At 42.3% G+C, this 27,091-nt stretch overlaps 1 protein-coding gene across 3 annotated transcripts in view; it reads right to left on the bottom strand.

Moving 5' to 3' along the window:
• Positions 1-27,091, bottom strand: part of GRM8 (glutamate metabotropic receptor 8) — a 512,161-nt gene that overhangs the window by 11,994 nt on the left and 473,076 nt on the right. The gene's annotated exons all lie outside the window — the stretch shown is intronic.

The following is a 27,091-nucleotide window of genomic DNA, read 5'->3' as shown; positions in this document are numbered from 1 at the left end:
CTTTATCAGAAGGAACACTCAGCCCACTCTATGGGGCAGAGCGAAACATATTCCACCTCCTGACAGAGCTCCACCAACATTTAATCTCAGTGTGGGATGTGTTTTTATGGCATAGTGACTATCGTGAGATACAGTACTAAGAATCTGTCAATAATGTCAATCTCCAGATCAGCTGTTTTCACTACAGCCAACTCCCTCAGTAAATCAGACCTTAGCAGAAAATTAAAGATGTAATAAGCTGGCCCAGAATAACCCAAACGGTAGCACATTTTGAGTGTTCATCAACTCATGAAAAAAGTTTTTCTATTGGCTACTTTACCCTTAGAGATCACAAACAGTGCTATCACTTAAAGCACCATTACATGAAAAGTGTAACAGATTCGCTTAAGTGGTGTGAACTCACACCATGAGGACACTCCACAAACTATTGGTGTTATTCTATAGATAATGTGTCAAATCTCACCAAAAAGCCAACAGTGCCCTGTGCAATTTACCACCTGGGTACAGATCTAGCACTTTTAAACCTGATAACACCTCACATACTAAATGTAGAGTTGTCATTCTCCATGGAGTTGTTTGCGTGCAACTGTCAGGATAATAAGGTCCAAAGGATTTTGCATTTTGTTACTGGAAGTGGTATGTAGCACTTCCTTCATTTAAATAATACATCACTATAATAGCTCCAAAAGTGGATAAACCCCAATTGTATACTCACACCAGTCTAAATCTGGAGTAATGCCACTAATATCAATCCAGTTGATCTGGATTTACATTAGTATAACTAAGAGCAGAGTTTGACCCACAAAATGCTTTAAGATTTGTCCAGGTAACCTTATATGGTTAAAGTAACTGGAAGGTTTTTCTAACTTTATATGGAAAGATGTTTGCACATATATGAAATGCATATTTTACACACAAATGGCATCAATGCCTGTTGGCTGCTTTAAATAATTAATATAATCTGAAGACGAGGCACATTACAGATGCCATTCCTGCCAATAGGACTATTCAGCAGCTAATTGTTTTTCCTTTCAGGTTCCATTTATTTGACGCAACTAATATGCCCTGTGTTTTACTGACTGAGAAGGAGGCAAGGGGATTCCATTCATTGCTGAAGTAAGTTTAAACCTATTGTTGGCATAATTTAAACCCCAAAAATTATAATTTACACTCCAAGGATCTTATTACTGTGGACTACGTTGCCCCACTTAGACACAGCCCTGCAATGTGAAAGGGGAAACTCCATATGACATGCGTCTCAGGAAGCCAATGTCTTCCCTGAGCTCCCAAGTACATAATGTGGGTGTTTGGGCTGCACCATCCATACTGTGCCTGCCGCCTTCCTATTTCTCCACAACTTTTGGAGGGATGTGTTTATCCTCACGGAGAGAACAGTTCTCTTTTCCTTGTATGCTGGTGCAAGGGCTAGATAAAACCTGCCTGTATATTATTGCTTAAAACTGAGCTTTAGAAAACATTTGCAGTAAAACATAAAATATGTTAAACTTGATTTCACATTCTCACATAGTTTGAAATTAGCTCCTGATTCATCCAAAGCTTAGCAGTGACCAAGGTTTGTTCAAAACTGGGCCTCATCTGTGGATTGAAATCAGGCAGTTTGTAGTTTCATACAGTTTCCATTTGGAACTAAGCAAAACTTGGCCCTTTTCACTGAGTTTTACTTTAAAGTTCTAGGTTTATTCCAGTCTGAAACTCAAAGTGAAACTCAGGGAATGCAAATGTGCACGGAGCAGGACCAAAGACAATGTTGCATGAATCCACAAAAATGGAGACACCTAGTTTTGCACAGTTCTGCTTACATTTAGAGAGAGGCCCAAAGCAAAATGCAGGATACAAATACTCCCAGGTTTGGAGAAGGGTGGATCCAAACTTTGTAATGGGGCCCCGTCTTGTCTTATATTGCTCATCTCTACAGTAGTTCATAACCCAATTAGCCCAATCAGTTCTACAGTAAGTAAAGAACATATAGGCATGGGGAAAGAAGGAAAGAAAACTAATAGCCTTCTGGTACTGCAACCAAAGACCATCAGAAAACTGGTTTTTGCGTGTAATGAGTATGGATAGTGCTTGCACCAGTTCCCATTCCTATTACCATTCTTGTCACAAAAAGGAATTTTTCTATTGTAATACTTTCTGTTTGTCCCATAGAGCATCCTGTTGCTGGGAGCTGCTATTGCTGATTTGATTGCACTTGCTCTCTACTGTGTCACTGCCGTTTTTCTCCGTTCCAAATGAAACAAACCCAGAACCCAAATTTTCGGCCTAATGCAGCCCCAATGCCTTCAAATGGTTTGGATCAGCCCCCTTTATAAGAGTTATCCGTTGCTAAAATTGTGTCTGCCTGCAAATTTTCTCTGGATTTTACCAATCTAAGCTTCAACTGAAAAAAACAAAGTTTTTGCCTTTCAGATGGCAAAGATAAGTTTTAACAATAAGTTTTAATTCTTGTGTTTTTTAATCAGACACCAGACATACTGAAACATTAGCGCTAAAATAGGTGTGACCAAAGCCTATTGTTCTCAGTGATGCACTACCACTGAAACTTAATTATGACTACTTAAATGCTAAGATGTCAAGAATTTTACTGCTAATTATTTTACTAGGAACTTTGAGATGCTGTGATTAATACAGTGCTGCTGAACATACTTGTCAAATTCTCATGTTCCATTAATAACAAGGCTACATGTTTTGATTATGGAAACAGCAAATGATTTTTAATGAAATGGTTTGATTATTTGGCTAATATTAGGGTAAAGGTGGTGTCTTATATCATCTGAAACTTACTCCGCTAACAGAGAAATCTGCCTAGAGCCCTGAGTGGAGGAATCCCCTGTGAACAAGTATGTTGTACCCATGATTTGAGTATTGCGCTGGCTTTCAATTAGTGTCTGGTTGACTTCAAGAAAGACATTGCTGAGGTGTCCTCTTCTATGCAGGTCCAACCCTGCAAGGTGATAAGCACCAACTCCCGTTGAAGCCAATGGGAGCTGAGGACACTGAACAACTTGCTAGACTTGTAAAGGCTGTCTCTTGATCACCTTACTGCATACCCCCTGTCAAGGTTTTTTCCCCCACTTTGAACTTTAGTGTCCAAAAAGTGAGGACTTGCATGATCACTTTTAAGCTTAATTCCTAGCTTAAATCTGGTACACTGCCACTAGCCAGAATTTAGTGTCTGGCACACCTTCTGTTCCCCCAAAACCTTCCCTGAGGAACCCAAGATCCAAACCCCTTGGGTCTTAAAACAAGGAGAATTTAACCTTCCCCCTTCTTTTTCCTCCCAGACTTTCCCTGGGGAGTTTAGATTCAAGCCCTTGGATTTAAAACAAGGAAAAAAATCAATCAGGTTCTTAAAAAAAAAAAGCTTTTAATTAAAGAAAGAAAAAGTAAAAAATATCTCTGTGTAATCAGGATGAAAAATGCTTTACAGGGTATTCAGATTCATATAGACTAGAGGGACCGCCCCCCCCCACCCCGCCCCCCCGGCCTTAGATTCAAAGTTACAGCAAACAGAGGTAAAAATCCTTCCAGCAAAAGGAAAAGCATTCACAAGTTGAAAGAAAACAAACATAAGACTAATCCGCCTTGCCTGGCTATACTTAGAATTTTGAAACATGAAAGACTGATTCAGAAAGATTTGGAGAGTCTGGTTGTACGTCTGGTCCCTCTTTGTCCCAAGAGCGAACAACTCCCAAAACAAAAAGCACAAACAAAGACTTCCCTCCACCGAGATTTGAAAGTATCTTGTCCCCCGTTTGGTTCTCTGGTCAGGTGTCAGCCAGGTTTACTGAGCTTCTTAACCCTTTACAGGTAAAAGAGACATTAACCCTTAACTATCTGTTTATGACACCCCCATTGCAGCATTCAGCTCAGCTAGGAGGCAGTCTGACAGCCCCTGTGCTTAAACACTCCGGGCCTGATTCTCTGTTCTTCTGTAGATTGTACCATAATTTACAGTAACGCAAAGCAAGTGCAAAGGACTACACAAGTTGAAGGGCAAAGGGAAAAGAGCCTCTCCATGTCTAGTGCCAGACTTTTCTCTTATGATGGTCTTTTCAACCTTTAAAATTCACTCCTCTGGCACCCTGCCAGAGTCCAGGTCTAGTGAACTACAGAACATTATATATTTGGTTTAACTTTTGTCTGACTCTTATCTTCTGTTTGATTTTATTCCTGACAAAAGGATAGTGGCTTTTTAATCACTATGCATTGTGGGTAGTTTTATCCTTCTGTGTAAATAAATGGCTGGCTGCCACAGCAAGAGCTGCACTAAAAATCAATAAAATAAATGAACAACAACAAAGGCAGCTCAGTTCAATAAGCTAGCAAATACTAAATGATCCTCCGTGTGTCTCACAGTAGTAGCTAACCTTAAGATATAGGAGTCTAGGAGTTAGGCTGCCACCACTGGGGTAAGTTTAAAAGTTTATTAGAGAATATTTAAATAAAGATGATACAAAGAGTTTGAAGCGTCAGCATTGGTCATTGGGGACAACATACAGAGTATAGGGGGACACTGGTATTTGGAAATTGGTTAGCACATAACATATACAGACTGTAAGGTCCCCAATGCGGGATGTACGGTGGGTGGGATCAGGAAGCAGTGAGGGTACATTGCTCATACAGTGGGTTATACACAGTCATGGGCATAAGTAAGCAGGCTGGGTAATGGGGACAGGATGACCCTCACATAGTGGAATCCAGTTCAGTGGGTTTAGGGCTCAGGGGATATGGTTCAATGGGGGGGGGTTTATAGGCATCCTCCCTCCCCGTGGGTGCACGAAACCATGCCGGCTCACTCCTGATATTGGCAGTGGCCGGTGATGTGCTCTGTGTAAATGTCCCTAGACTACCGGATAGTGTCCGAGACCATCAAACGTCTCATGAGCCACGCATAGCGATGGCCCACCCCACAGGCCCTAAGTACTCATTCATTACAGGGGTCCCAGGCACCCAGCACCCCGACGATCAGGGCGTCAGTGTAAACCTCGTAGCCCTTTGCCCGCAGGGTGTCAGCCAAGGGGGCATATTTTTCAAGATTGCGGGCTCGGGCTTCGCGGAGGGCCGGGGTCCTGTTCTCAAACAGGATCGTCACATCGACGAGGACGATCTTTTTCCATTCCTCGTCCGTGACGACGATGTCCGCACGCAGCAGGCTGTCGGTGTCGGGGATGGTGCGGTTGACTGCGATCTCACCCAGGTGTGGGGCAATGGCCTTCACCAGCCGGCCCTGGACGGTGTTGTGGCGCAGCTGCCAGGCTCTGGCGTGGGGTTTGCAGCTGCACAGGACGTGGGGCAAGGTCTCCAGGGCGTATCCGCACTTCCTGCAGCGCTTGTCTCGGTTCCCATGGTGGACGGCTCCGTTGAGCGGGACGCAGTTCAGGCGGGTGCGGTGTATGAACCGCCAGTCGGCGAAACGGGTGAAGCTGCCCGCAGGGAGAAAGTGGTTGCTGGAGTCCCACTTGCTGGTCACCTCAAAGACCTTGCCCTGGTCGGGTTTTTTCCTCAGGGTGTCCACGTAGAGCGCGTGGACAGCGGCTTTCAGTGACTTCTCCAGCACGCCTCTGGCTCCGGGGCTGACGATGGTGTTGCCCTCCGTCTCGATCCGCGGCACCAGGACTCCCAGCTCCTGCCATTCCTCGCTCCATACCCAGTGGCAACCCAGTCGTTTTCCCAGCCGGCGCGTTGCGTTGCGGGCGCGAGACCACAGCGAGGTGGTGTCGCCCCCGTCCCAGGCGAATTCGTTGTCTGGGGAGCCGCTCAGGAAAGTGGCTACATCTGGGCCGGACGGAGGCCTGCCAATTCGCTTCTCGATGATGGTGCGTAGGGCGGCCGCTGCGACATTCTTTACCGTGGCGTCCGGGCACGTCAGGAGGCGGAAGGCGTGTGTGACGACTGTGATGTTGCAGAGGTCACCCATGCGGGAGATGTTGGCATCACTGTGCCTGTGGGCAATGTATATGAGCTCATTGCTGGCTCTCTGGGGCAGGGACAGCCACTGCTTAACCAGTTGCCAGATGGTGTTGTCTGCATTGTTGAGGGGCATCTTTGCCACGGCGGAACCTCTCAAAACAAAGGCGATGCGGAGGATCAGGAAAGTGTTGAGGGCGTTGATCTTCTGCCACGGCACCAGCAGGGATGCGTCGATCTTGGCAGCGTCCTGTAGGATCTCCCAGATGGTGTCCTCAGGGGTCTGCCGGACGCGGACACCCGTTAGCGTGCCGAGGTGTTGGTACGCCTGCCCTTCTGCCAGGGGAACAACGGACTCGCCCTGGATCTGGAACTCCGTCGTCTGCACCGAGTCTCTCTTGCTCCCGTCGACGTGGAGGGATGCGCACTTCTTGGCGTTAAAGCGGAGACCCGTCCAGTCAGCGGCTCTCCTGATGGTATTGAGCATGTTCTGGAGCCTCTCGGGTTCGTCCGCGATCAGGACCAGGTCATCCGCATAGGCCAAGACGCTCACCCTCTTGCCATGCAGGTCGAAGCCGTCAGCGCGGTCTGAGATCGCTCGCAGGAGCGGCTCCGTGGCCAGGTTGAAGATGATCGGGCTGAGGGGGAAGCCCTACTTCATGCCGCTGTGGATCGGGATCTCGGCAGTTTCTCCTTCTACCGAACGGATGGTGGTGCTGCAGTCCTCGCAGAGTTCCCGGATCAGGCGTAGAAAGGTCTCCGGCATCCCGAACTCCCGTAGCACGCTGAAGATGTGGTGGTGGGGGATGGACCCGAAGGCATTGGATAGGTCGAGCCACGCTATCGTGCACTGCTTCCGTGCCCTCTTGGTCATCTGGAGAACGGTCTGGAGCAGGAAATTGTGCTCGTAGCACCCCTCCGATGTCATGAAGCCCTTCTGGGCTGGGCTGATGGCTCCCCCGGCCGTTGCCCACTCCGTGATCCTGGCTGCCAGGCAGCTGGCATACAGTTTGTACATTGTGGAACACAGGGAGATGGGTCTCCAGTTGCTGGGGTCGTCTCGTTCGCCCTTTTTGTGAATCAGGACAGTCATGGCATTTCCTCTCTCACTGCAAGCTAGCACTTTGATTGGGGAAGGAAGGAACACAAGGCCCAGTCTCCTTGTAGCTGTGGTGCTCACAGTATGACTCTTTTCATATAGTGAAATCATGCATTCCCAATTCCTCCTGCAACAACAGAAAACAGACAGGGAAGGGAGAGAAGACCCAATCCAATCCCTTCCTCCTAGACTCAGATGAGTGCTTTATTCAACTGCACATGACCCTTTCTTTGAGGCTGTCCTTCGTTTTGTGTGGTGCTGCTTGCTCCATTGGATCACAATATCCAGGATGACACATTCTGACTGATGAATCAGAAAGCAGTACCCTGGCATCAATTTCGTAAGAAAGCACAGATGCAGAAGAAAACAGTCAAGCTGCAGGTAAATGTTTTATAACCCAGTAGGCCAGAGATTAAAGCCAGGTAGGGAGCAGCTCTAACTGGGATCAAGTAGAAGAGTTAATAAAAATATTCCAACTTCTCTGCAGAAATCCCTAAAACTTGGATCTGTAGATTTTTGTTATTTCTATTCATGGTACTGTGAAAGCAAGATCCAGTCTTGCTTAAAAGAAAGCATTACAAATAAAACCATTATATTTAAAGATATAATGATTTTCAGTATTTTGCCCCAAAATACATGAAAATACAAAGCCAGAGTCTGTGGACAAGATTTTTCTTCAAACTTCTTTGTGGGTTAGAAAATATGGGGAACTAATTAAATATTTTTTGATCCTTATTAAATATTCTTTTGCCAAACCTATCAATTAAAATCAGGCTGTGAGAGAAAACTGAAATCTCTCCCACCATGTTCATTTTCTTATTATCATTAACAGTAAACACAGATTTGATCCTGTGTACTGCACAGGAGACTGTGAAAACCAATTCTGGCTTTCTTATCTATTTTACCTATACATTTCCATTTCAGTAGCTTTCAGATTTTAAGGGGAAGGAAAGATCTGAGGGTAGATCTGAAATTAAATGTGCATGAATTCATTAATTGGTATAAAGCTGAGGTGACGTCATGAGAGCTATGGAAACCTATAGCTTCAATGGAGCCCATATGTACCTGCACTCCCCAAGATTAATGATGATAATGGCTCCACTGCTCAGATATTTTTCATTTAAGTCTTATGTCTATAAGCATCTCATTTTTATCTAAAAATTCTTTTGTTGTGACAAGGGAATAGCTTTCTTTTCATATTTTATTTGTTATTTTAAATAATGTAACAATATAAAGGGCTCAAATTTGCAACCCACTCTTGGAAGGTCGCATGTCCAGTAATTGTAGATGACAAATATTACATAGGTCATTGATATAATAAGTAACAACTACTTTTAACTGCTAGTACTTTCCCAAAAATGCTTTCCCACCGGGTGCCTGAAGTTATTCTATGATGGGGCACTCAAGCTCGCTAAAACATATCCCAGAGTGTTCTTTCCACTTCAGCCTGACACAAACTCTGGGAACATCTACTCTGCATCTGGGATGTGTAATTCCCAGTTTGGGTAGATGGACATGCACCAACTCTGCTCAGACTTGCAGACTAAAAATAGAAGTGTGGCCACAGCAGCATGAGCAGCAGCTTGGGTTAGCCACCTGAGTGCATACCTAGAATTTCATTCAGAGAGCTAGCCCGAGCCATCGCCTGCACAGCCACAACCTCACTGCTGTTTAGCATGCTCACTAGCTGAAGCAGAGCCTACAAACTGGGATTTACACTTCCCAGCTGCTGTATAGACATACAGGGTGGCTTCCAGAGATAGTTTCTAATGAAGAGGAACCAGAACTTCAGATTAGGATAACTCTGGTCCAAACAAACATAATTCCTGGAACTCGTTCAGTGAGGGACAAGTGAACTCCAGTTCCCTCACCTAGCCCCAAATATCCAGTCATGACCACTCAGCAGCACCCCTTTCCCCATTCCTCTCTGCCCAGTCATGGTCATCCAATGCCCCCTACAAATTCCCTCACTTCATACACTACCACCTGTACCTTGCTTTCTCTATTCCAGTTCTGGTAAAGGGGCCATCTGGACACCTTTTAATGCATCAGAGGAAAAGTGCGAGAGCAGGCCACTAGGCTTTCTCTAGCCCTGAAAACAAATAAGGTAAAGGAGAGTCTGGGCCTCTAAGAGGAAGACTGTGCGGAGAGACAGAGCACACAGCAGCATGAAAATTGCTCCAAACTCAGTGGAAACTCAGCCCAGTTTCCATGACTTGCTTTCATAATGAAGCCCCAGAAAAGACATTTTCCCCTTCTTTCTGTTGTTGAAAGAGCTCTCACAGACATTATAACCTCTGGAGACCCAGCCTGCAGCTGGTAGGTAACCTATGGTAAAGGAGGCTGTCCTTAAAATATTGTATTGCAACATGCGGGAAAAATTAGTAAGAGATATCAAATGTTGTGAACGTTGGAAATCCCCAGGAAAAAAGCTAAGTTAAAACAGTTATGGTTCTGATTTGTTTAATTTATAATGGTTATTATGTTTTAGAGAGAAAACAAGAGATGTTTGAAAGTAATGCTATTTAAAGTTTAAGTTCCTTCTACAAATACCTTAAATCTCCCCCTGCACCTTGGTCCATCCTCTCTAACGTTCAAATGCAAGCTCACCCCACACACTCAGAGAAAACTCTACAGATTGGCTTGCAAAACTCCAGACTCACTTTTTACTAATAGGTGGAAGGTTTGACTATTCTCCCTTCTCCTGACACAGATCAGATACCACAGCATCTCACAGACTACATTCCATGCACCACACCACTTCCGTTCATTACACCATTGTGCGTTGTCCACCCTAATGTAATCCATTCACCCCACAATCCATATTGTGAAGAGGCCCCACTGTGTACACACTGGCTTGAGTTCAATCTATAAAATGCCCATTCTACACAAAGATCCTGATATTCACAAGTGATATAGACCCAAAACTTAAATTACACTCAGTGGGAGCTGTGGTTCACTCCATCTGAAAAATGCTCTGCAATCATAAAATATTAGAGTTGGAAGGGACCTCAGCAGGTCATCTAGTCCAAACCCCTGCCCAAAGCAGGACCAATCCCCAGACAGAATTTTACCCCTGTTCCCTAAATGACCTCCTCAAGGATTGAACTCACAACCCTGGCTTTAGCAGGCCAATGCTCTAACCACTGAGCTATCCCTCCCTTGCACCTTTGAAAAATCAAGGCACTCTGGGATGAAAATCTCTAAACACCAGTCACACCATTGCATTATTGGATTGTACTACTGGCCAGAAGGGTTGGTGCAGGTTATATAATTATACAAAGGAAGAACATATGTGCTAAAAGGCAGGAATTCCTACCATTAAGTGAGGAATGCATTGTGGGAAGAGGGCAGAGTTCTATAAGAGTGAGGAGTTTTTTTGGTATTGAACATTTAAGTTTTACTTTTATCACAATTTCATGTTATTTGCATAATCTATAAAAGACATATATTTTCAACCTTAATTATTTCAAACTGAAGCCTTTTTGAGAAAAGGGAAAAATGGGAAAGATATAAAGATTATCGTGGCCCTGCTGCCTCAGCAATGCACAACGATATACATTTTTAAACTAACAAACTCTCTTACATGCAATTGAGGGTTATTCTCTGTCTTAAGACACTGTACATTTCAGATAGTCACAGTGGGTGAAAGAGGAGAGGACAGCATAAGGCATAGACTGGGAAGTAAGCAGTATATTAAGCCTTGTGCTGGCTTCCTACATTGTTGTGAATTTCACCTTTCATATTTCCAGTTATTATATCTACATAATTGTCCTTCACAGTCAATACTAGAAGACTTTCCAGTACAGATATGTTCAAGTTCACAACTCATTTCCAACCTCTTTTCAAATACTTAGAAACGTATAACACGCTGTCTTCTGCGCTGTCTTGTTCAGACTTACACTATCCACCTGGACAGACAGAGCTAAACAGAACACAACATGATTTAAAGAATCATTTTATATTTGCTCTTTTGGAATTTTACAACAAAACATTCTTTTAAAGAAGATGCCGGTCTTTAATTAATTCAGTTTGCAGGTATCTTCTCTGAATGCAAAATTTAGCTGTCCAAAAGCTAAATCAACAAGCAAATGTGGCAGATTGGCAATTATTCAAAATAAATTCATGTATATTGGCATATCTTCAATTATAATCCCTTTGAAAATATGGGAGATGACATTTTGGAACATTCAAAACTCCAAGAAGCCAGTTGGCAATGCCAAAATTGTCACTTTCATATGCATTATTGTCTTGTAATGGAAAAGAAAAAAATGTTGATTTAAGGAGAATTACAGAGAGATAAGCTAAGTGAAGAAATATGGGTTGAATTTGATTTCTCCAGCTTCAGGATTTTAAAGATGTGTGGTTTCCTACAGCATAAACTGACCCTTTCATTGATTGGCACAACCTTTGATCTGCAGTATTTTGGCTGAGGAGCAAAGATTATAATTTCTTGTTCAATTATGAAACAAAAAGAATGTTCCTGTTATGCATGTATTTACTAAATAACCTAACCAACACTACTGGAGTTCCATTTCCATGTCTGAAAGACACAGAAAAGAATTATTAATCCTGCTGATACATAATGCTACTCATTACATTTCACTTCCTAATTTCTGAAACACCTAACCTGCAATATAACTTGACTAAACAAATAATGAAGAGCACTACAAATACTATAAAACAACCTGGAGTCCAGTGGCACCTTAAAGACTAACAGATTTATTTGGGCATAAACTTCCATGGGTAAAAACCCACTTCTTCAGATGCATGGAGTGAAAACAAAACAGTCTTCAAAAACAGATGTCAAAGAGAAACTGCAGAGCTACAATTCATTTGCAAACTTAACTTCATCAATTCGGGATTGATAGGGACTGGGAGTGGCTGGCTCACTAGAAAAACAATTTTCTCTCTCTTGGTATTTACACCTTCGCATCAATTATTGGGAGTGGACCACATCCACTCTGACTGAATTGGCCTTGTTATCACTGGTTCTCCATTTGTAAGATAACTCTCTCCTCTTCATGTACCTGTATCAGAGGAGTAGCCATGTTAGTCTGGATCTGTAAAAGCAGCAAAGAGTCCTGTGGCACCTTATAGACTAACAGACAGTTTGTTAGTCTATAAGGTGCCACAGGACTCTTTGCTGCTTTCATGTACCTGTACATCTATGCCTGTATCTGTAATTTTCACTCCATGCATCTGAAGAAGTGGGTTTTTATCATGAAAGCTTATACCCAAATAAATCTGTTGGTCTTTAAGGTGCCACTGGACACCTCATTGTTTTTGTGGATACAGATTAACATGACTACCTCTCTGCTATAAAACAACCCCTGATTCTATAATAATTAACCTGCTAGTAGGCTTGGTTTTAAAATGTTTTTATTTATTTTAACGCATATGGCACAAGCGACAGAGTTCAAGTTCTTGACAGAAAAAGTACTAAATGAAGTACATTTGTTCGGAAGATAATTTTATTTAGCATCTTTAAGCAGGGCATAATTAAGTTACTGGGTCATACAAAATGATTGAGGCTTACATAAGTAACAGCTGGTTACCCCAATGGCTGTACAGCTGCAGGGCAGCCTTTGGCAAGAAAATCTGTGCAAACACAAATAATATACTATGCTAATGGACACAATGTAACGAGCAAGGAAACAGCTAAAATGGAAAGACAAAAAGAAAATCAGACAAGTCCCTATAGACCTCAGCATGCATTTCAATTGCAATTAGTACATGAAAATCTTACAGAGCACTACCCTTATTTGGAAATGTTAGTAGAGTTGATTTCTTATGTCAGCTGACATAAGAGTGCTCCTCAGCTGCTGTAAATTGATACAGTTTATTGTCTTCAGTTAAATTAGAAAGCTGCACCAATTGAGGTCCAGTGATTATAGGGCAATTAGAATATTTTTCACAACTGTCCTCTCCCACCTTTTAGAAGAAAAATGAGCAAGCTGCAATTTAAGTTGTCATAATTAGACAAAACTATGTGCATGATGGATTTATGCCAGAAAATCAAAAAGGAATCCTGCAAAAAAAGGGAAATGTGGACAAATTGCTAAGGATAAGTACAACAGCATAGCTCAAAGCATGTAGGGACAAAATCATAAAGGTTAAGGTTCAAAATGTGTTATACCTAGTAAGCGACATAAAAGGCAATATAAAGTTCTTTAAATACATTAGGAGAAAAACAAAGATGAAGGAAAGTGCAGGTCCTCTATTTAGCAGGGAGGATGAGCTAATAACTGATGACATCAAGAAGGCTGAGGTGTTTAATGCCTAGTTTGCTTCAGTCTTCATGAAAAAAGACAATAGTGACCAGATTCTCAGCACAATTAATATTGAAAACAAGGGGGATGGAATGCAAGCCAAAAGAGGGAAAGAACAGTTAGAGAATATGCAGATAAGTTAGATGTATTCAGGCCGGCAGGGCTTGATGAAAGTATTTTCATGTTATAGCAGTCTCAGATGACGACAAGTTCATTTTAAGAACACTTTCACAGCAGATTTGACAAAATGCGAAGAGGGTACCAATGTAAGATTTCTAAAAAAAGCTACAGCACTCGACTCAAGATTTAAGAATCTGAAGTGCCTTCTAAAATCTAACAGGGATGAGGTGTGGAGCATGTTTTCAAAAGTCTTAAAAGAGCAACACTCCAATGTGGAAACTGCAAAACCCGAACCACCAAAAAAGAAAATCAACCTTCTGCTGGTGGCATCTGACTCAGATGATGAAAACAAAGATGCGCTGGGCCGCTCTGCTTTGGATTGTTATTGAGCAGAACCCGTCATTAGCATGGACGCATGTCCTCTGGAATTGTGGTTGAAGCATGAAGGGACATATGAATCTTTAGCATATCTGGTCTGATACTTAGTTGGAACCACCAACTGTTTTTGTGGATGCCAGTCTTCCCGGTGTCCGCTAGAAAGAGTCTCCTTATATAAAAGCCCTTTTTCTATAACAAACCGGGATCGGTTAGAAGAGCTGAGAGGCGGTGAGGTGCTCTGTGCCGCCGCCCAAGCTTTTTGATGGCTGTCATCTGCTTCCTGCTCAATCTGGAACTGTTTCCTGGAGGCTGGAGACACCAGTTTTTCCTTAGACTGTGGACTTGAGCTTGGTCCTTCGGGAAGCGATGTAGGTGATGGGGTTGTTTTCGTGGCTGGTGAACCGCTCTCCGCTGGTGCACCAGGAGGTATTTCACGCTCTGGCTGAGCCTCTTGGGTATGGTTGTCTGCTGCTTCTGCCAGTTCAGTCTCGCTGGCGCCCTCTGGCGTTGGGGTTGAAGATGCATTTGCAAACGCTGACGTCAGTGCTGGCAGTGGTTCTGGTGCTGTTTGCGTTTCCAGGTCCGGGTCTGGGACTGGAGATACTGTGGCTGTTGCAGTCGTTGGCAGGGGATCCGGGTCCACTACCTCTGTCTGGGTCTCTGCTAACACAGACGGGGCCCCAGTGGACGGCTTAGGAACAGGGATGGGTCTGGAAGCTTGCCTGGCTTGGCTGCGTGTAACCATTCCCATCCTCTTGGCCCACTTTACCTGGTTGGCCAAGTCTTCCCCCAGTAGCATAGGGATGTGATAATTGTCGTAGACTGCAAAAGTCCACATTCCTGACCAGCCTTTGTACTGGACAGGCAGTTTAGCTGTAGGCAAGTTTACAGCTTGTGACATGAAGGGGTAAATTGTCACTTGGGCCTTTGGGTTGATGAATTTGGGGTCCACTAAGGATTGGTATATAGCTGACACTTGTGCCCCCATGTCTCTCCATGCGGTAACCTTCTTTCCGCCCACTCTCAAAATTTCCCTTCACTCCGAAGGTATTTGAGAGGCATCTGGGTCTGGGGATCTTTGGAGTGATGGAGATATAATGAACTGCACTCAGTTGGGGTTCTTGGGGCAGTTGGCCTTTATATGTTCATTACACTTGAAGCATCGCCCAGCTGACTGGTCACTGGGCCGAGGTGGTTTACTGGAGATTGGTGAGGTGAGAGAATAGGGAGTTGGCAGCTTTCCTGGGGTTGCAGGTGGGGTCTGGGGTTGTCCTCGGGTATAGGGTTTATTGTTGGTGTGCCCCCTGTGGTGTTTGCTCCCCTTGATAGTAGCTCTTTTCTTTTCTGCCACTTCCACCCATCTGGCTCTAATCTCCCCCACCTCGGTGACAGTTTTGGGCTTCCCATCTAGGATGTACCTTTCTATTTCCTCAGGAACACCCTCTAAGAACTGCTCCAATTGTATTAGGACGTGCATGTCGTCCAGAGATTCAACATTGGCTCCTGATATCCAGGCATTATAATTCTTTCCAATGTGGTAGGTGTGTCGGGTGAATGACACATCTGGTTTCCACTTTAGGGCTCTGAACCTCCGATAGGCATGCTCAGGTGTTAGCCCCATTCTGATTTTGGCCTTGGTTTGAAAAAGTTTATAATCGTTCATGTGTTCCTTAGGCATTTCAGCCGCCACCTCTGCTAGGGGTCCACTCAGCAGTGGCCTCAGGTCTATCATGTACTGGTCTTCAGAGATGCTGTACCCATGGCAGGTCCTTTCAAAATTTTCTAGGAAGGCCTCAGTGTCATCACCTGCCTTGTAGGTGGGAAATTTCTTGGGATGTGGAACAATAACTGGAGAAGGGTTGTTAGGCTTGGCTGTGTTCTTCTGCTTAGCCTGTTCTAATTCCAGGGCCTGCTGGTAGGCCTCCCTCTGGAGTTCTGTCTGTCTTCTGTGGGCTGCCTCTCTTTCTCTTTGTCTCTCTTCCCTCTCTCTTTCTTTTATCTCCAGCTCTCTCCTGTGGGCAACCTCTCTTTCTCTTTCAGCTCCATCTCTTTTTGTTTTATTTCTAATTCTTGTAGTTTCTTTTCCATGTCTCGCTTGTGGTCTGCGTCTTTGATTTGTCCCTCTGCCTCCAGTTTTGCCCGTTCCTGTTTCAGGGTGTCCTTGGTAGTCATCGTTTCTGCTTTCTTGTGTTGGGGTGCCCTCTGCTGTTTACTGCCTGAAATGCTGCTTTTCTGCTGCCTTCTTCGGGTTGCTTAGCAACAGAGTCTTTTTTAACTCCTTCTACCTAGCTATTCCCGACAGAGTTAGAAAGAAAAAAAACCATTCATTCGCAAATGTGTTTTGCTGGTGCATGGTGACTCACAGCTGCAGTCCCTTTGTTTAACAAAGATCCTTGTTAAACCCTAATGCCTTTGCCTTCAGAGTACTCAGAAGGGAGAGACCAAAAAAACTTACAGACCTTTGCTTTTAAAAACAATCTCCTCTAGCCTGCTTTACACACAGCTAGCAGGGAAAGAGAAAGAAAAAATCCTACTGGCTTTTGCTTCTAAACGCAAACCTCTCAGTCTGTCTGCAGATAGCTAACAGGGAGAGAAATAAAAACCTCACTGGCTTTTTGACTTCTGTCTATCTATCTATCTATCCCACAGGATGCATATCATGTCATGGTATAATTTCCCACTCTGAACCTTAGCGTCCAAAAGATGAGGTATCAACATGAATTCCTCTAAGCTCAATTACCAGCTTAGAACCTGTAGCGCTGCCATCAACCAGGAATTCCAGTGCCTGGTACACTCTGGTCCCCCCAAAACCTTGCCCGGGGACCCCCAAGACCCAGACCTTCTGGATCTTAACACAAGGAAAGTAAACTTTCCCTCACCTTTGCCTCTCCCAGGCTTCCTTTCCCTGGGTTACCCTGGAAGATCACTGTGATTCAAACTCCTTGAATCTTAAAACAGAGAGGAAAATGCACCTCCCCCCCTCCTTCTCGCTTCCTCTCCCAGATTCTCCCTGAGAGAGACAGTAATCCTAACAGAGAGAGAAATTAGCCTCTCTCTCCCCACCAATTCCCTGGTGAATCCAGACCCAGTCCCCTAGGGTCTCACCAGAATAAAAAAAACAATCAGGTTCTTAAAGAAAAGCTTTTAATTAAAGAAAGAAAAAACAATAAAAATTATCTTTGTAAATTTAAGATGGAATATGTACAGGGTCTGTCAGCTATAGACACTGGGAATACCCTCCCAGCCTAAGTATTCAAGTACAAATTAAAATTCTTTCAGCAAAATATAAATTTGAGCTCCTTCCAAACAAATACACATTTGCAAATAAAGAAAACAACCATAAGCCTAACTTGCTTTATCTACCCAGTACTCACTATTCTGAACTTATAAGAGCCTGTATCGGAGAGATTGGAGAGAAACCTGGTTGCACATCTGGTCCCTCTGAGTCCTCAGAGTGAACAACAACCAAACACTAACAGCACACACAAAACTTCCCTCCCTCAAGATTTGAAAGTATCCTGTCCCCTGATTGGTCCTCTGGTCAGGTGACAACCTGGCTCACTGATCTTTTTAACCCTTTACAGTCAAAAGAGAGATGAAGTACTTCTGTTCTATTAACTCTTACTTATCTGTTTATGACACACCCAATGGAAGTTAGGTGTCTAGTCGGATTTTCAAAAGCACCCAGATGCCTATCTGAATTTTTTCATGCCTAAATACCTTTAAAAACCTGTCCCTTAGTCCTTCTGTGGCTCAGTTTGCCATCTGTAAAATGGGGGTAGTATTACTTCCCTGCATCTCGCAGAAGTGTAGGGATAAATTAAAAGATTCTGTGGTAATCAGATATGAAGGTAATGGGGCCACAGAAGTACCAAAAACAGATGATAGCTTACACTGAGTTCTCTCCTACAGAATCTCACCAAACTCCTGTCTGACTCTGGTTGGAATTTTACAACATTTCTGCTTCTCATTCTTATTAAACCTGAAAGATTTTTTAAATTAATGGCTAATAAATGTGGGCTGTACAGCAGACAACCCCAACATTAGTCTTCTGAGGGGAAGATGGGTTTTGTTTCATGCTCTGCAATCGGCACAAACAGCAAAAAGGAAATATTCATGGCACAATCAGATATAAATTGTTATTTTATTATTATTCAACTTTATCACAGTATAAATAATCTGGCTTGAAGTAGTAACAATCAACCGTGGAATTTAGCACACTGTTGTTAGCAAACAGTGGTGCTTTAAGTAAATTGTGCATAGTGACAAACTGTACTACTGTGAGGCAATATTTCAGAGAGAAGTACCATGATAACTAGAGATAAAATATATCTGTGGTGTAACACAGATAATAAACATACTGTGTTCAGTTTATTGAGTTTCACTAAGAGGCATAATAATACATGGTTGGCCCCTAAAGCAAAAGTCAAAAGTTTGACCCCCTTCATCCAGCAGCTTCCCCAGTCACCCTTTCTCGTCACTTGGACAACATGTTCACCTGACTCATGCCATTTTCTCTTGACTCCTTCTGTATTAAACTTCCTTCCTACATTAAATCCTCTGGTGTCTACACCATTTCCCTTGTCTTGCTCTCCATTCTCTCTTTATTTCCTTATCTTGCTGTTTGTTTCCCCAAGTCTTTTAGAGTATTTTATATTTGTAAATTGATATTCAAGGCATGAGACTAGGCATCTAAATTACATGGAATGGGATTGTCTTTCCCTGATTGGATTACTTAATTTATATAAACAGGAGCATTGAGTGACAAAATCATTAGTGTGTTGAGTCTTAGGGGCAGGGTGAAGAGCACTTCAGAGTGAGAGAAGCAGCAGGAGATAAATAGGCTTAAGAAAATTTAGAACATCTAAAATTGTTTCCTGTCCTTTTTTGCACAAGAGCATATCTGATTACATGTGAACCCCAGATTTAAAAATAGCTGAGATCTTTCCTCTCTAGGGGAGAATGAGAGCAAAATCTAAAACAGATTAAATGTCTGTCTAGCAGACTTTACATTCAGTTTTCTCCTGTCACTTTCTCACCAATTAATTACTCTTACCATCCCATCCCCCAATCTTCCTCCTTGGTTGGTGCCAATGTTTGCCAGATTCCCATTTCTCACCAGCAACAGCAATGGGACTGATATTCCTCCCATTCGACATTGTGGTGATGGGTGACCATCTGGCTGTAACTTGATATACTTCTCCCTGTACCATGGTAGATGCAGGCGATGATCCATTTCTGACCATAGTGTCCTGAGGCTGGACCTCATGCAAAGTGTCTCTAGGTAAGGGATCTTTCTGCTGCTCATATTTTTGTTCTCTTCGCCCACATTTTTCTCTCTCCTACTTACTAATGTTCATGTTGACAATGCATTGATTTTGTTTGAGAACACCAGTGATTTTAAAATAGCCTTCTTGTCTCATCCCTTTCTCTTATGCCCTGACTCACAAATATGCAAAGCCAATGTGTACAGGAGCAGGCATGGTAGGGTGCTGAGTTGAAAACCTATATTCACATGACTAAATGCTCCATCACAAAAGTACTTAAATAAAAAACAAAATGTTTGGGAAAAATGTGATTTTTAAAAAAACTATAAAGAGTATAAAGTTTGTGTTTGGAATGAATCAAAAGTCAAATTAAGTGAATACAATCAGAAATACATTTTTCTACTATTCACTCAGCTTAAAGTCTCTTAGCAAATAACATTTTGTTGCATAAGATTGGAAATCCCATCTTCTCTCTTAATCTACATTCCCTTTGCCTCTGGTGTTTGACTTACACTGAACCAACAGAGGAAAGTGACAGTTAATGCTAAATTGCCCCTCTCTGTGTTTATGGACTGCAGGGGACTCCCAACACCAAGTGGTTTTCCTCAACATTAGTGATTCTTTGTCGTGGCCCAGCAAGACCAGAGAACACATTTCACAATTTTAAAATCTATATTTGCTATGTAAGTGTTGATTGCAATGATTTGCTGTGTCTTTCCTTTCACTGTAAACACTGCAACTCGATACAAATGCAAAAGTGAATTAGCATGAGCCCAAACCCCAATTTATGTGTTTGTTGCTGACAGGCCACCCAGTTTATAAGTGCAATATTGAAAACCTTACCCACAGTTACTACAGGATATGATATAGATGGAATAGCATTTAAATTTGTTGGTTTAAACGATGGGTGTTCAGTTCCACCCAAGTTTCATAGGACTGGACTGTAGTTAGTCTCTGTATAGGTGCACTGAGGAGGAAAGTGGGGTGTATTAGGAACATTCTTTCTGTATTGCATCTCCTATACAGCTAAAACTGCACTAGGTTTGGGAGAGACAATATGCTATCATCAGGTATCGTACTTTATCCCCTTCTTGTACCTCAGCTTACCTTTCTGCTATGGTACAGGCCAGAGTTTAGTCTTTTCAGGACTTCGATATCTATCTGTCTATATTATACAGAATTAAATTTCTGTTAGAACGAGAGTGACCCAAACTCTCTAGAGGAAACTATTTACTAAATCACTCACCCACTGTCTTTCTCTCATAGAATCATAGACTTTAAGGTCAGAAGGGACCATTATGATCATCTAGTGTGACCTCCTGCACAATGTAGGCTACACAATCTCACCCGCCCACTGCTGTATGAAACCTGTGTCTGAGCCACTGAAGTCCTCAAATAATAGTTTAAAGACTTCAAGGTGAAGAGAATCTTCCAGCAAGTGACCCGTGCCCCATGCTGCAGAGGAAGGCAAAACCTCCCCAGGGCCTCTACCAATCAGCCCCAGCAGAAAATTCCTTCCCGACGCCAAATATGGCGATCAGCTAAACCCTGAGCATGCGGGTGAGACTCACCAGCCAGATACCCAGAAAAGAATTCCCTGTAGTAACTCAGATTCCACCCCATCTAACATCTCATCACAAGTCATTGGGCATATTTAGCACTAATAGTCAAAGACCAATCTCATTATATCATCCCCTCCATAAGCTTATCAAACTTAGTCTTGAAGCCAGATATGTCTTTTGCCCCCATTACTCCCCTTGGAAGGCTGTTCCAGAACTTCACTCCTCTGATGGTTAGAAACCTTCGTCTAATTTCAAATCTAAACTTCTTGATGGCCAGTTTATATCCATTTGTTCTTGTGTCCACACTGGTACTGAGCTTAAATAATTTTTCTCCCTCCCTGGTATTTATTCCTCTGATATATTTGTAGAGAGCAATCATATCTCCCCTGAGCCTTTTTTGGTTAGGCTAAACAAGCCAAACTCTTTAAGTCTCCTTTCATATGACAGGTTTTCCATTCCTCGGATCATTCTAGTAGCCCTTCCTTGCACCTGTTCCAGTTTGAATTCATCCTTCTGAAACATGGGAGACATGAACTGCACACAGTATTCCAGATGAGGTCTCACCAGTGCTTTGTATAACGGTACTAACACCTCCTTATCTCTACTGGAAATACCTCGCCTGATGCATCCCAAGACCTCATTAGCCCTTTTCAGGGCCATATCACATTGGCGGCTCATAGCCATCCTGTGATAAACCAATACTCCAAGGTCCTTCTCCTCCTCTGTTACTTTCAACTGATGTGTCCCCAGCTTATAACAATAATTCTTGTTATTAATCCCTAAATGCATGACCTTGCACTTTTCACTATTAAATTTCATCCTATTACTATTACTCCAGTTTACGAGGTCATCCAGATCTTCCTGTATGAGATCCCAGTCCTTCTCTGTATTGGCAATACCTCCCAGCTTTGTGTCATCCACAAACTTTATTAGCACATTCCCACTTTTTGTGCCAAGGTCAGTAATAAAAAGATTAAATAAGATTGGACCCAAAACTGATCCCTGAGGAACTCCACTAGTAAACTCCCTCCAGCCTGACAGTTCAACTTTCAGTATGACTCATTGTAGTCTCCCTTTTAAGCAGTTCCTTATTCACCTTTCAATTTTCATACTGATCCCCATCTTTACCAATTTAGTTAATAATTCGCCACATGGAACCATATTGAATGCCTTACTGAAATTGAGGTAAATTAGATCTCTTTTTGAATACATAACAGTTTACTTGTATCTTGAAACAACTGTGAATATCATCAATAACAACTCTTTGAAAGGTAACGCTTTGGGGGAGGGTTCCTCCCAATTTATAGTACTTGTTATCACAAATTCAAATGCAAAATATAATTATGCATGTGCATACCTTCTCAGGGCTCTTCTCAGGAGGATTTACTGTTCTCAGTCTCTGAGGAATGAACAAGCTGCTTAAAGTCTGGGAAACAAATGATAGTCCCACCACTCCTTCAAACTCCCTCTGAGTCTCTGCAGTGACAGCATGAAGCAATTCTAGTTGTCTTCTTCTATCATGTGGTGAGGGAGCCTGCAGCTCCCTCAGCAAACTGACAAAGTCTCTGGAACACAATCCTGACAACGGACCCTTCTGATCCGTGTTGCACTGCTCCACTGCTGAGTGTTCCAGTCTGGCTCCTCCCATTCATAAGCTCCTCCCTCTCCCCCTGAGTGCCCATTCATTCCACTCTCAGAGAGTGACTCTGGATGTGTATCGTCACTCTGCTTGTCCACAATGGAAATCAACTAAGCAGCTTTAAACAGCTAATAAGCACTTTATCAAATTTCTGGATGATTCTAGCTCATCCAGTGGAGTCATCCCCACCTGGCTCCCACAAGTCCACAGGCACACAAACAAAGAACCAAGAACTATGTATCCTCCCTGTAATGTCCTGTCCCTTTAAGTGTTAAAGCACTCCTCCCTCCCCAGTGCAAAGCCACTCTTTTATGTTAATTTCAGTTCTGCTGCTTGAACAATATAGCCGACCATCACAGCAGACAGCAGTGTTTCTATCAGCTCCCTCTGTGTCTGTGTCTATCTCCTTCTCTGCTGGGTTCAAATATAACACTGTTTCGTCCCTTATTTACACCACTAAAAACTGCAATGCAAACATGTGGATTGCATTTGTATTCGCCTGAGCAAGAAAGCATGTATCACTGAATGCTGTTACCAAAAGGGGTGGCATGGGGAGATGCTGGATCCATGGACCACCTCGCTATCTCCACTGTGGCAGCACAGATTACCAACTGCTGAGAGAAGCAGTCTTTGCACCCATTAACCCAAGTGTACTACCTTTGCATACAGGGCTACTATGAGAGGCTTTCTACTAAAAGGCCATCCACAGCTCCTATGGTATTGCAACTCCACACTACCCTCAACTTGCCAAAGGACAGGGAGGTGCTGGCCACCATTTTCTGCAGCTCCCACTGTCCAAGAACAGTGAACTGTGGCCACTGGGAGCTGCAGGCGGCTGTGCCTGTGGATGGTCAATATAAACAAATTGTCTTGCAGCCCGCCAGCGGATTACCCTGACAGGCCGCGTGTGGCCCACGGGCCAAAGGTTACCCACCACTGTTCTATACTGAGGGAGGAAGCCCTTCTATCTAGATTCTTATACTATATTACTGCAGTATCTAAGCGCCTGGAGATTCCTCAGTTTCCAATTTCTTACTGGAGACAATGTGGATTTTAAATGGAACTCATAGCTTTCCTTTTAGATTTAGGCCCACTACAGAAATCTAATTTGGGCCCTGGACTAATTGCAAGGTTGCTAATAGTTTTTCAATGTTCACAGGGCCCATGAAAATCATGGTTCTATCTAAATCCACTCTTTTTTCCACTGCCATTCAAAATAATAAATTATCATAAAAATACACCCTAAAACAAAGAAAAGAGCAGCACCTCTCCAAAAAAACAACCAATCCCCCCCAACTCTTATTATTGCAATAGCATAAAATCACCTATGAACTTTCTGAAATTCTTGCGTCACAGTCTCCCAAAATAACACATATCTTTGCCATCACTGATTACATGATGGTAGAAAAATACAAGTAAAATAGATTTTTATTTACACTAGTTAATCAAATGGTGAAATCAATTTAAAATTAGCAAGAACAGGCAGCCTTTTTTTTAGCTATGTATCTTCAAGGATTAGTATAAAGGATTAGTTTATATTTTAGTAGAACTCTTTAAAGTCTAATAAAGTATTGCAATATATTTTTATTTCACACTTGTCTCCTTCTTGCTTCTCAGACAAAATTTTTAAAGTTAAAATACTTCTGAAGATTTTTTCCTTAAGAAAATCATTCTGCGAAGTCTTGTTGCAGATTCTTTTGTAGTAGTAGTAGTAACGTAATTTATATTAATGAAAAAGAACAGTAACAAATTCATTTGAAAAAAAAACCCTCTCTTTATCATGACAAAGTAACATAGCAGACCACAGTCCTACAAGGAAATTATGTCAGTGGAGTAAGAAAAGCAAAATATAGTGTTTAACAGGAAACGTGTTCTATTTCTTCTGAGAAAAATGACTGTAAATCATACTAACATTGCCTTCAAATGTAAAACCTACAGAACCCAAAGTTTATGACTAACATAAGTGAACAGAATTAATTTGACATTAGAAGTGTTTAGGGAAAGATAGTGTGGTACAGTAATTCTGAGGCCTGGTCTACACTAGAAAATTAAGTCAGTTTAACTATGTTGCTCAGGGGTGTGAGTGGCTTAGTTAAACTGACCTAAACCCCACTATGGACAGCTTTGGGTCAACAGAAGAATTCTTACATCAACCTATCGCCTCTCAGGAAAGTGGATTACCTATGCCAACAGAAAAACTCCTTCCATCAGCAAAGGTAGTGTCTACACTGAAGTGCTGCAGCAGTGAGATTTCACTTGCTGAAATATTCACTATTTAAACATCACTGAAATGCTTTATATGTGCAGTTACAGCACGTTTTATTTTCTATTTTTTCCTTGTGCAACAAAGAACTGCCATGTATTTACTCATGCATCACAGAGAAATCTCCTGCTGCTGTCCTGACAAAAGTTAATAATTGTGTTGAAAGTTTCCATATGCTGCAAATACAGAGAAAAGGGTCAATGCAAAATCCACATTTGTGATACTGGTAAATGTGAAAATATTCTAGGGCCAGTCAAAAATGACATTCTACAATATAACATGTACTTTTTGAGTCATGATTTGTGCTTGGAGGAGGTAGTTTCTGACCAGAGAAGTAGTGTCATTTTTGTGACCCTTGTGTCCACATCTAGGATGAAGATTCAATCTACTGTGTGTTCTGCTGTATTGCTGGGAACAGAAAACACGTGAAAAAATCTCATGGGTGTTGGAAATAATTTTTTGGCTCCAAGTAACAGCATTTGTGTCCTGGGTGTTAAGCTCATATTGTAGCTGTTTTCCTCTGTCCTCTGATTATGAATCCTCTTTCACTGCTGGTGTATGAGTGTGGCATTTTGAGGGAATTAGTGTTACTATGCTGACACTATACCGGGGATGAATCCAGTCTGCCAGCATTTTCTTAAATCAATATTTACCGTGCTATTGAACTTTATTTTCTTGTTTCTCACTGTGCTGCTGGAACTGATTTTTTTTTTAAATTTGTTGTTAGGAGCTGCATCAGTAAAATGCAGAAACATCCATGTTGAAATACATCAGGCCAGGGATATCTCATGGCAAGTTAAACTGGCAAAAATTGCAATAAAAATCAAACTATTAGGTTAGAAAATCACTCCATGTTATTTTTGTGATCATAAAAATAACATATTCTAAGGGTTAGATCCACAGGGATTTAGGTGCCTAACTGCCATTTTAGTGCCTAAATCAAAAATGTAGAACCTGAAAATCCCCACGCAGCAGCTGCCTAATCCTGTAGGTGCCTAAAGTCCATTTGGCACCTAAGCTCCCATTGATAAAGCTGCTTAGGTGCCTAAAAATCTGCTAATGGACATGCACACAGCCACCGCATTCCTGAAAACCCAGGCATCTATTGTATTCCTAAAACGTAGCATGATCCTCAAACTAGGCATTCCTCCTCTCCTATCTCACCTTCAGGGCCCAATTGGTAGGCATTCTCAGATGCTGTCTAACAAATTGGGCCCCACACAAAACAGGGGAAGGAGTTGCTGCTTCCCATATCACCTTTACCCCAGTGAGCAGAGCACTTGCCCAGGATGTGAGAAACCCACATTCAATCCCCCTCTCTGCTGATGGGGAAGCATAGACTTAAACTGACATCTCCCACTTGCCTCAGGGCTACCTTAACCACTAGACCATTGGGTGTTCTGCAGTAAGGTATTTTCAGTCTCTTCTGTTGAAGCCATTCTATTTTGTAGCCCAAAAGAAACAAGTCCTTTCTACTCTTTCTGCCTCTGTTTCCCTTCCCATCCTTTGTTCGTCTTTTCTATTTAGACTGGAAACTGTTTGCAGCTGGGACCATCTCTTACTATATGTTTGCCCAGTGCCTACAACAACAGGGCTCCAGTTTTGACTGTAGCCTCTAAGTCCCACCGTAATACAAATATGAAATAATTCATAATTATGTGCACACCACACAGTCCCCTGCCTGCCACATGCTTGTAATATTCCCATATTAGCTTTTCAACTAAAGTATAGATGGAAAGTAATTTACAAGTGTTTTGTTGGCTTTTTTTGGGAAAACTACCATTTCTTTACTCTGATTTGTTTGGAGGACACTCTCAATTTATTGAAAACAAAATTGAAACATGGCCCATGAGATCAAGTTAAAGGCACTTCAATTTTAAAAGAAAAATAATCACATGCAAACTGCATTGAGTTTTAGTGGAGGTATCATCACTATGATACAATCTACTCAGGCTCAGTTATAATGCTCATAAATTACATTTCAAAACAAGTCCAAGATTGCTCTGTGATCTATGTTATGGAACTCAGTGTAATTGTTGGTGCAATATCATTATGTTTCCGCTAATGGTCTGAATACAAATTCAGTCCAACCATGTGCTGAGTGCCATACCATTTCACAGGAGTGCTCGGCAGTTAGCACCTTGCAGGACAAATCCCTACATGTGGTCAGAAGAAAGAGAAGAGGAGGAACAATCTTTTCTTTCTGCAGTCTTTACTTCCAAATGTGCAACTAGGCATATCATTAGTAAACACAGTGTTTTCTCCTCATTTAAAAGGGCATGAAGAAGAGAAAGGAGTAGTTCAGAACAGAACTATACACAGGTAGCCTCATCTAGTAAACTGCTGATGCCTCAACAATTATGTCAAATTAGGAAATCTCACTAACGGTGTGAAATGTAAAAGCTTCTATTAGGATGAAAAGTCAGACATTATGCACTTAGAAGGTATTAAACATTGTGACTTGTATTATCAGAGGAAAACAACTTGGTATGAGGAAAAATCAAGACACAAACCTGCAGTATTTCTCTTTGAGAAATACACTGTTGGTAGGCAAGTGGAA

This window comes from Gopherus flavomarginatus, chromosome 1 (assembly GCF_025201925.1).
Source record: "Gopherus flavomarginatus isolate rGopFla2 chromosome 1, rGopFla2.mat.asm, whole genome shotgun sequence".
NCBI lineage: Eukaryota > Metazoa > Chordata > Testudines > Testudinidae > Gopherus > Gopherus flavomarginatus.
The sequence above is the reverse complement of the archived record's forward strand: the minus strand, read 5'-3'. Positions and strand labels throughout refer to the sequence as shown.